Here is a 12,084-nt window from a genome sequence, read left to right on the forward strand (position 1 = left end):
CTTCCCTGCAAATCTTAACCATTACCCAACCTCTTTCAAATATTCCCCCTTGCCCCTCCAAATCTTCCCCATCACCCATCCCTTTCAAATCTTCCCCCTTGCCCCTCCCCACCAGCACTTCCCTCCAAAACTTCCCCATCACCACTCCCCTCCAAATCTATCCCCTTGCCCCTCCCTGCCAAATCTTCCCCATCACCCATCCCTTTCAAATCTCCCCCCTTGCCCCTTCCCTCCTAAACTCCCCCACACCCTTCCCCTCCGAGACACTCCCTCGCTCCTCACCTCCTAGACTCCCCTCTCACCCCTCATCCTCAAAGCGTCCTCCCCGCTTCTTCCCCCTTCCAACTTTCACCTTCATCTCCCCCAACCTTCTGCCTCGCTCTTCCCCCTCCTCAAATAACACCTCACTGTGCCTTACCCAATCACCATCAAACCTTTTGTCTGCCCCATTCTTCCCTTTCTCCAAGCTATTCTGGAATCTCTGACAAACCTTCAACAGCTCTCCCTACCTCTTCCTCCTCTTCCACATCTTACCCTACCCCCCCCCCCCCCGTTCTCTATCCCATGCTCCCCCTTCCTCTTCATTAACGGTATGGACCTCAAACATCCGGGGCCTTTGCTCAAACTTGACTGATCTCTCCATACAGGTTGCTTCTGACAAACCAGACGTGATCTGCTTAACAAAAACTTTCCTCCTTCATGATGTCTCTGATTCCTTGGTATCTCTCCCAGGTTACTCCCTCCTCTGGTATGATAGACCTGAGCCTCGTCCTGGAGGTGGGGTTGCTATCTATATAAAAAAAAAACTTCCTCATTCGCCCTGCACTGCCCTCTCTCCACCTCACCCCCAGGAATACCTTTGGCTACGGCTTCCCCTTCGCTCCCACCTTTTCTTCATATGTGTGTTGTACCGTCCACCAAACAGTGATGACTCCATCTACATCTCGCTGTCTGATAATATTGACCAACTTCTATCGACCCATCCCAACTCTCTCTTCCTCATATGTGGTGATTTCAATTGTCACTATCCCAGTTGGCTGGGTGTGGGTACCTCTCTCACCAGCCATGGCTCTTCAGCAAAGGACTTCTGCGACTCACTGGGACTGACAAAATCTGTCAATTTCCCGACCCGGATCTCAGTCAACGGAGCATCTTCTCTTCTGGACTTGATTATGACTAACTTCCCTGAAAATGTCTGCTGCTCTTCTGCTCCAATAGGCTCATCTGATCATGTGCTTGTTAAAGTGGACATCACTCTGACCATTCTCAGAGAGCCTCCTCAGCGTCGACGAGTCTGGCATTTCACTCAGGCCAACTGGCACGGTCTTCAAGCAGCCATCAATCATCTGGACTGGTCTCCCATCTCTACCACCTCTGACATCAACATCCTGGGAATTCTTCCAAAGTAAATTGCTCTCTCTCATGCACAGATTTATCCCATCTCATCTTCAATCGTCATACCCTTCCTCCCGTCCATGGTACACGGAATCTTGTGGTGAGGCTGTTGACCAGAAACAACTTGCTTTCGTCTCCTGGAAAGGAAATCCAACGGAAGGAAATCTCATGTCCTTTCACAAAGCCCGAAACAAGTGTGTGTCCACCCTCAGGAGAGCCAGGAAACAATATCTCTCCGTTCTCAAGACCGAACTCTCTTATCTGTCTCCCTCTTCCAAATCCTGGTGGCATCTGGTCAAATTTGTTTCTGGTGTTTGTTCCCCCTCCATCCCCTCCCTCACCTCAAACAGCTACACGGCTGACTCCGCACGTGAAAAAGCTGAATGCCTCAACTCTGTGTTTGCCTCTAAATCTTGTGTCCCAAACCCATCCCTCTCTGCACCCACCGTACCCAGTTGCTCTGGACTCTGTGTCCTTTCCTCCTGACAAGGTGGAAAAGTTTCTGTCAACCCTCGACTCCGATTCTGCAACTGGACCTGACGGCATCAGCCCACGGGTCCTAAAATCCTGTTCTTCCGCTCTTTCACTCCCTCTCTCTGTTCTCTTCACCCACTCTTTTGCTCAAGGTCATCTGCCATCTGCTTGGAAATCAGCCGACATCACCGCTTTGCACAAAAAAGGTGCAAAAACAGATCCTAGCAACTACAGACCAATCAGCCTTCTCCCAATTATCAGCAAAGTCATGGAATCCATCATTGCTTCAGATATGCAATCTTTCCTCTTCTCCAATGGCTTGATCTCTGATCATCAATTTGGTTTCAGACCTGGTCACTCTACTCTGGACATGCTGCTTCTGCTTTCTCAACAATGGATTGAGGTCCTCAATGCCAAACAGGAAATTAGAGCTGTCTCCCTTGCCATATCACGTGCCTTCGATACGGTCTGGCACCCCGCTCTGCTCACCAAACTCTCCTCCTTTGGTATCCATGGAAATCTCCACGCATGGCTGGCGGACTTCCTCTCTAGTCGTAGTCAACGTGTGGCCCTGAATGGTTTTCTCTCATCTCCTCTTCCTGTTCAGGCTGGAGTTCCTCAAGGCAGTGTTCTGGGCCCTGTGCTTTTTCTGGTCTTCATCAATGATCTCTCTGACTCTTGAAAATCCTCTCTATCTCTTTGCTGATGACTCTACTCTGTCGCTCCATTGCTCATCCCTCAGATCGGCAGTCTGCAGCCTCCTCCCACTCTGCAGACCTGGACAAAATCACAGACTGGGCAAACAAGTGGAACATGTCTTTCAATCCTGACAAATCTCACACTCTTACGATGTCTCTCCGAAAAGACCGACTGGACAACCCTCCCATCCACTTTCTGAATAATCCTCTCCAAGAAGTTTTGTCACTCAAGCTTTTGGGTCTCACTATCTGCCATGATCTTTCCTGGGAAAACCACAATTCAAATCTGGCCTCCAAAGCCAGTCACCGACTGGGCATCCTCTGTCGTGCGAAGTCCTTCCTTGGCACACCTGAGCTCCTCACCACATACAAGGCTTTTATCCGCAGCTCAATGGAATACTGCTCTCCCCTCTGGGCTGGTCCTCCTACCTCACACCTAGCTCGACTTCACGCTGTTGAAACCAAAGCGTTCAGAATCATTGGAATCTCCCACGATGAAGCTAACTCCAAGGGCCTTTCACTCACTCACCGCAGGCAGTTTGGTGGTCTTTCTGTCTTCTACCGACTCCTCTCTGGCCTTGCCCCCCCCCCCCCAGCTCTCTCTGGGCTCCGTCCCCCAAATATTCCTACAGGTCGCACAAGATCTGCCTGCAACCCTCTCATGGTTAAACTGCCAAAATCAAGACTCTCTGCTCACCTTCACTCCTTCATTCCTCTTTTCTGCAGCCTCTGGAACAAATTCACTCACTCTCTTCAATCCCACTCCACCCTCCAGGCCTTTAAAACAGCTGTTCACCACCATCTATCTTCCCCCATCCAAAACCTTGATCTTTTCTACCCCTGCTAATTTCACCCCAAATCCACTTTTTTGAAATACCAACTTCTGTCCTGGAAGTCCTTGGTGTCCTTGTGTTTTATGCTTCTCCCACCCCCCCCCCTTCCCACACCTCCCCCCAAGCCCTCTCCCTCCCACACATCTGCCTGCTCTCAAATGTTGTGTTTGTGTGCTTCCCCTTCTCTCCCCACCTTGTCTTCCGCTCCCTCTTTTTATATATTTTGTTTGTCTGGTTGATTTGTTTGTGAAATAAATGTTAGCTCTTTCACAAGCCTCGATTCAGTATACAAAAAAAAAAGCTCTTTTGATCTCGGCATGGTGACGCCGCACACTTCAACAACAAAGAGCAAACCAAACCAAATGTCTGAGGTTTAAAGACAGGTTCCTCCAAGATCCTCTCTAACGAAGTTCTAATCATTTGCACCTGAGCTGGTGCACCCGATTCTAATTTTAGGTATTTGAAGTAGTGATAAATGTAGGGGTGTACTTACTTTTTCCACATGCGAAATTTGCATTTATGTTTATTTAAATTATACAATGGACTACAAAATGTAAATGTTTCATGATATTTATTATATTATATCACCTTTATCTCTCAATATTGTTGAAATGAAGATCAAATAGCTGTATGTTTAAATATATTGAAAAAGTCAAAACTTTACATGGGGTGTACTTACTTTTTCACGTGACTGTACGTACTAGTGAGGTACCCCGTGCTATGCACGGATGGGGAGCTGAAGGCAAACAAACAATGCGGAAACGGTGAATGCCAAAACATGGAACCAATAAATTCCACATTCCTGTGGCACCTTCAGTCACACGTCAGACATGGACAGCTGGTTCGTGAAAGACAAGTTTTTTAAAAAACGACGAATGTGAAACCATGAACCAATAAATTCTACATTCCTGTGGCACCGTCAGTCACACATCAGACATGGGCAGCATGCTCGTAAAAGCCTTGCACAAAAAAACGGACTTGTTTAAATGGTTCTTTTCCCAGTCAATGGCGAATCTGTAAATGGCGAATCCGCGAATGTCACGCTTAGAAAGTAGAAAACCTTCACGTCATTTCGGCATTCACTTGAACTCAATATCTCTATTTTCATTCCAAACAGCATAACTCCAATCACAAATTAAATTGCATATATATATATAAATTTTTTACTCGGCCACTTAGTTCCAGTGAAGGGAAATCTTAATGCTACAGCATACAATGACATTCTAGAATCTAGAGTCGAGAATAAATCTGGAATCTAGACGATTGTGTGCTTCCAACTTTGTAGCAACAGTTTGGGGAAGGCCCTTTCCTGTTTCAGCATGACAATGCCCCCGTGCAAAAAGCGAAGTCCATACAGAAATGGTTTGTCGAGATCGGTGTGGAAGAACTTGACTGGCCTGCACAGAGCCCTGACCTCAACCCCATCGAACACCTTTGGGATGAATTGGAACGCCGACTGCGAGCCAGGCCTAATCGCCCAACATCAGTGCCCGACCTCACTAATGCTCGTGGCTGAATGGAAACAAATCCCCGCAGCAATGTTCCAACATCTAGTGGAAAGCCTTCCAAGAAGAGTGGAAGCTGTTATAGCAGCAAAAGGGGGACCAACTCCAAATTAATGCCCATGATTTTGGAATGAGATGTGCGATGTTCGGGTGTCCACATACATTTGGTCATGTAGTGTATTATCAAACCAGCTCATTATCGTCATGTGTTCACTTCCAGATTTGGGGCAGGTTCGTATCGAGTTAATTTCAAAATCATAATTTTATTGAGGAACTTATGAAACCTACCTACCTACCTTACAACATCCCCTGGGACCCCAAAACGTATCACAGAAAGTTTGGCGGGTCAAGCCCAAAAACCGTGGGAGTAGGTTGGGGATGGACGGACAGACAGACACTCCTGTTTTACAATATAGATATGCCGCCAACTCGTCGTAAAAGTTGAACATGTTCAACTTTTACAAGATCAACGATGTGCCCGAAAACCTTGTTGGCAATGGTAAACTGATGCACGTTACATGGTTATAAAAGACGTTACATGGTTATAAAACACGAAGCTATCGCCAACTGTCTTGTTGCGTTGCTGTCTCGTTGAGTTGCGTTGGCTGGTGCTAAACTACATTCTTAGTTGGATCAAAATGACCTTAGGCAATCATCATATATGTGTTGTGGTATGATAAACCACAGGGTAGTAAAATGGTCTCTCCCATACCACTCATTAAAGGCAAACATCCTGCACTTTTAATGTTCTCTGCATTTTTTTTTTCTTCCCTTAAATGCAGATTATAGGCTTTTATGACTTTTACGTTAATGTCAGATATGTCTGTACATTGCAATTGCAAAATATTTGATCATGTTAAGCTGAAAATTGAGGCTGTTGAGGGGTTGGGATATCTCAAAAAGTTATGGACGGAATTCAATGGGGGCTGCTGAGCCTGTTGTAGAATGGCCATACCTTTTTGGTGACATTAATAGGAACGATATGCTTTGCTTTCAAAATAACTCAACAGGAAAATGTATCCAACACATTAAAAACAAAGACTCCACTTTTGTACATTCTACTGATGGAGCGTATGTATGCACATGACAGTACTTCTCAAATTCCCAGTAACTTCGAAGTTGTTCGAATTACTGTGGTTTTAAGAAGACAGCATTTAACAATGCAGAGCTACGTTGGGGTATGGAGATTATAGTGGATTTGAGAACCAGTGTCAAATCAAAAATGTTATTGGTAAATTTGGTGACTGTCAAAATGTGCTCTAAGGGCACTCGAGCACGTCGTTGAGCCTGAGGGTATTGTAGCGCACCTCAGGCGATGGGCTTGACTAACCAACTCGAAATGTGACCAAGGTGTGCTTGTCATACATGTGTTCTGAAGTGTTCTTTAAGAGCTGAGAGGAAGCTGCTGCGAATATTACATTGGAACAATTTGCTGTTTTTTTTTTGTTTTTTTTTGTATACTGAATCGAGGCTTGTGAAAGAGCTAACATTTACTTCACAAACAAATCAACCAGACAAACAAAATATCTAAAAAGAGGGAGCGGAAGACAAGATGGGGAGAGAAGGGGAAGCATACAAACACAACATTTGAGAGCAGGGAGATGTGTGGAAGGGAGAGGGCTTGGGGGGAGGAGGCATGGGAAGGGGGGGGGGGGGTGGGAGAAGTATAAAACACAAGGACACCAAGGACTTCCAGGACTGAAGTTGGTATTTCAAAAAGGTGGAATTGGGGTGAAATTAGCAGGGATAGAAAAGATCAAGGTTTTGGATGGGGGAAGATAAGAGATGGTGGTGCACAGCTGTTTTAAAGACCTGGAGGGTGGAATGGGATTGAAGAGAGTGAGGGAGTTTGTTCCAGAGGTGGGAGAAAAGAGGAATGAAGGAGAGCAGAGAGTCTTGATTTTGGCAGTTTAACCATAAGAGGGTTGCAGGCAGATCTTGTGCGACCTGTAGGAATATTTGCGGGACAGAGCCCAGAGAAAGCTGGGGGGGCAAGGCCAGAGAGGAGTCGGTAGAAGATGGAAAGACCACCAACCTGCCTGCGGTGAGTGAGTGAGAGGCCCTTGGAGTTAGCTTCATCGCGGGAGATTCCAATGATTCTGAACGCTTTGGTTTCAACAGCGTGAAGACGAGCTAGGTGTGAGGCAGGAGCACCAGCCCAGAGGGGAGAGCAGTATTCCATTGAGCTGCGGATGAAAGCCTTGTATGTGGTGAGGAGCTCAGGTGTGCCAAGGAAGGACTTCGCACGACGGAGGATGCCCAGTCGGCGATTGGCTTTGGAGGCCAGATTTGAAATGTGGTTTTCCCAGGAAAGATCATGGGATATAGTGAGACCCAAAAGCTTGAGTGACAGAACTTCTTGGAGAGGATTATTCAGAAAGTGGATGGGAGGGTTGTCCAGTCGGTCTTTTCGGAGAGACATCGTAAGAGTGTGAGATTTGTCAGGATTGAAAGACATGTTCCACTTGTTTGCCCAGTCTGTGATTTTGTCCAGGTCTGCAGAGAGTGAGGAGGCTGCAGACTGCCGATCTGAGGGATGAAGAATGGAGCGACAGAGTAGAGTCATCAGCAAAGAGATAGAGAGGATTTTCAAACTTGTTGGAAATTGTGGCCACAATTTGTGGCCACAAATGCACAGAATATGTGCGTTCTTCCATTGTTATGGTTAGGTTAGTTAATTTGTTAAATTTTCTTTATTGAAAACTTGCAAAAGTACCCTGTGTTGCCAGGCAATGTAGTTGCTTTGTGCCAGGAATATGCAAAGGGGGGAGGGGAGAGACATAGGAGGGATGGAAGGAGGGAAGCGGAGGGGGGAAAGGAATGAAGGGTAGGGGGAAGGAAGAGGGGGAGGAGGGAGGCGGAAGAAGGGGGGGGGGGGGGGATGGAAGGGGAGGTATACACACACACACACTCCCATATGAGTGTTTGTGAGTGGATCGAGGCACCGCAGCCTGTTTGAAGTAGCGTTGCGGTAAAGCATAAGCACACATCTAAAGTTCATCAACACGACAACCCAAAAGCACCAAAGGTTGACCTTAAAAGAGGCCTTTGCTCGTCCATCAGTTTGCTCGTCCATTCTACTTTTTAAAGGAAGGAAATAAATTAAATAGACTATAAGCATAGCAAGAAGAGGGACACATTCTTTTAATTATATCTCTAATAATTTGATTTATCTTGCCTTCCTTACTCAGAGATTTGCCCACAGAGCACACAGGCACGACTGCGGAAGCCTTTCCGTCGATCCTGCTGGTTAATTATTTTCGTTTTACTCAATAAAGTTACACTTTGGGCACATTCCTTAATATTCTTCACTCAATACAATTGTTGGAACAGTAGAAAAAGTTAAGTTTCATACTTTGGCAATGTGGAGAAGGAGGAAGGACAGCCTTGCTGAAAGCCGAGTTAAAGATATACACTTAGTTATAAGAATCGCTAATGTGTTAAATTATCAGATTGATATTTATTTTGTGAACAGGATCCGATCCTTGAATCCGAATTCAGATCAAATGCTTTAATTATTTCATGAGTAAGTGTGTTTCCAAGGCAAGGCACATTTGAACAGGCCAAAAGAAAATGGTGGCCAAAGCAATGTGAGACCCAGCAATGTGAGAGTGGGCTGACCAAGATAGCAGACCATCATTTTGTAAGGCTTCATGGGGTTTTTGGTTAGGCGCATTTTAATTTTTTTTAACACACCCAAACACCCAGTTTTCATTCACGCAATCCCTTCGTGGTCAAGAAGTATGCATGCAAGGTTTGGGGCCGCTAGGTTTCATTGTTTTGGAGGACAAACACACACACACACACACACACACACACACACACACACACACACACACACACACACACACACACACACACACACACACAGGTTATTATAGATTAAAAATAAAAGAAGAAAGCTTTGAAACAGTATTCTTGTATATGCCAAATTACAGCTCACAGATACAAGTCCAATTAGGTCACAGCACTGTCTGTTTTTAAGTGGTTTGTCCTAAATCCTTCATTTTAGGTTGTAAATTTCCATAGGTGTCACTCATTCCGTGTTGAATACTCCGATTTGGGTGACCACAGTCATATGCTGGTCTGTCTGTGAAACTCCATTTTTGGAGGTGGTGTGATGTCCTTGCATGGAGAGTGTGGATCCCAGTGAGCGCAGACAACTCTTTCCAGGGAAAGTCGAGATCTGGAGGCTCTTCTGTCAGATCACTCACCAGTTTTTTGGTAGAAATGTTGTTGTCCACCAAGAGATTTGCCACTTGTCCATTGCTTTAAACCCCACATCACAAAAGATTTGCAGAGCCCCAGAAAGGTTTACGCGATTGGAATTTTTGAAACGCAATGTCGCCAGGTATGTAGATCAAGTTAGTTCTGAGAATAAATTATCTATATTAAAGCACACAGACACACACCTCCCTTCTCTTCAGGAATGAAACAAGTAAAGTTTACATCTAAAACAATGCAAACTCTCAGAGTGGGTGAAAACAAACAAGACAGACTGTTTGTTACTATTTTAATTAGAAAAGTGAAAGATAAAATGTGTAATTGTGCTTTATGAAAGTTTACAGTAAATTCCTTCCACAAGTCGTTCAGCAAAACCATCCCTCCTCACGCAGTGCTGAATTCAACTCGCTCGGATGAAAAAGTAAGCAGCAACGCAAGAATACGATTGCATAACCAACAGCAGCACATCATGCAGTCCGCACACATCGGCAAATGTTCAGTCGCTCAGAAAACTCCCTCTTTCATTTGGCACAGACGTATGAAAGATTATTTGCTAAATACGTACCCCCCATGTTAGGTTTTGGTGCTACAGGTGAAATCACAAGTTAATCACATCAATTGTAAAAACATTCAGACTTTTTAGCCTTCTAATGCTGCAAGTAATGGAAATGCGTCAAGCGTTTACAAGTCTTTGAAAACAAGGAAAGATGAGAAAAAAATTCAATGTGTGAAGATCTCAAACAATTTTGCATTAAAAAGTACAACTAATATGCAGAAAGGGAAGTGGGGAAGGGGGGGGGGGGGGGGTGGGAGGTTGTAGGGAACGCTGATCAAGGCCATTTGCACATTAAAAAGAGATAAGTAGCAACAAATGTTCGCTTACAGTTTAACATTCATTGGAAGTATTGGTCCATTGCTTAGCCAATGATATTATTTGGTTGCCATAACATCAACAAAATAATGCTGGGTCCTTTTCGTGGGAAAGTTCCAATTGATGTTCTCTTCCCTTTATTAGCAGAAAGGGTAGGTCAGTACTTGATTGTGCATCGAGGAGAAATGGTTCAAATACTTACATCAGGTCAAATGCTACATCTGATGATCGACGAGATGGAAGAGCATGAATGTGTGCAAGTGTAGATATATATATATATATACACACACACACACAGTACCTTCAGAGAGTATTCACACCCCTTGACTTTTTAAGATTTTGTTGTGTTAAAGCCTGAATTTAAAATAGATTAACTTGATTATTTTTTTTGTCAGGTGGAAGCCACTCCTGAGAAAAAGGCACATGACAGCACACATTTCGTTTGCAAAAAGGCACGTGAAAGACAGAGCATGAGGCAAAAGATTCCGTGGATGAGAAGAAAATTGAACTCTTTGGCCTGAATGCAAAGTGCGATGTCTGACTGAGACCGAACACAGCCCATCAGCCATCTCACATCATTGCTACCGTGAAGCATTGTGGAGTCGGCATCATGCTATGGGTATGTTTTTCAATGGCAGGGACTGGGGGACTTGTAAGGATCGATGGAACAACGAATGGAGCCAAATACAGGCAAATCATTGAGGAGAACCTGCTCGAGAGTGCAAAAGACTTTAGACTGGAGTGAAGATTTACATTTGAACAGGACAATGACCCCAAGCATACAGCCAAAGCAACACTGGAATGGCTTCAGAACAAGAACGTGAAAGTCCTTGAGTTTCTCAGCCAAAGCCCAGACTTTAATCCCATGAGAATTCGTGGAAAGACTTGAATATTGCTGTTTCACTGACACTCCCCATCCAACTTGACAGGGTTTGAGCAAATCTGCAATGAAAAATGGGAAAAACTCCCCAAATCCAGATGTGCAAAGCTGATAGACATACCTAAGTAGACTCGAAGCTGTAATCACTGCTAAAGGCAGTTCTATGAAATATTGACTGAGGGGGGGGGGGGGGGGGTGGGGTGGGGGGGAAGAGGGGAGGGGGAAGAGGGGGAGGGGGGGGGGAGTTGAATACTTATGTAAATCCAATATTTCTGTATTTCATTTGTCATCATTTTGTAAAAGATTCTAAAAAAAAAAAAAAAAAATCTTTGACATTATGGGGTATTATGTGTGAAGAAGCAACAAAATATAATCCTTTAAATCAGGCTGCAACACAACAAAATGTGAATACTTTCTGAAGGCATTGTATCTACTGTATACATTTGACAAAAGGAGCACACTGACCGAGATGTGACATGACACCAACACGTGAACGTAAATTATGCACAGTGCATCACATCTAGGGTCAGTGTGCTCCTTTCAGTAAATTTAATTCCTGACTGCAAACCTCCTAACCATTGATCAGCAGGGCAAAGACCAGCTGCTCACCTTCACCCTTTCATTCCTCTTTTCTCCCGCCTCTGGAACAATCTCCCACACTCTCTTCAATCCCACTCCTCCCTCCAGGTCTTTAAAACAGCTGTTCACCACCATCTCTTATCTTCCCCCATCCAAAACCTTGATCTTTTCTTCCCCCGTTAAAACACCCCAAATCCGCCTCTTTCAATCCCCAACATCTTTCCTGAAATTCCTAGTGGTGTTCATTTGCTTTATACCTTGTACCCCTCCTCCCCCTTCCACAGATATACCGACGTCCCTGTTCACTACTGTTGTTGTGCTTCCCTCTCTCTCCCGCTCCCTTCATTGTATGTTTTATGTGTCTGTGCATGTTTTCATGTTCAATGTGTTAGCTCTTCCACAAGCCTCGATTCTGTATCCAAAATAATATTAATAATAATAATAATGTGTGGCAGCCGACACTTGTTGCTGGGACTCGATAAGTTAGGGGATCTGATGTGTGGATATATATATATATATATAATCACACTCTAACACTCCGTTAATGTGGCAGGGCTTTGGACATGGTTAGTAGCATGCATTAGGGGTTTGAGATACCCCGCTGCACTAGCAGAGGGTTACAAAG

The sequence above is a fragment of the Myxine glutinosa genome, chromosome 6 (genome assembly GCF_964187855.1).
Source record: "Myxine glutinosa chromosome 6, kmMyxGlut1.1, whole genome shotgun sequence".
In the NCBI taxonomy this organism is placed as follows: Eukaryota; Metazoa; Chordata; class Myxini; order Myxiniformes; family Myxinidae; genus Myxine; species Myxine glutinosa.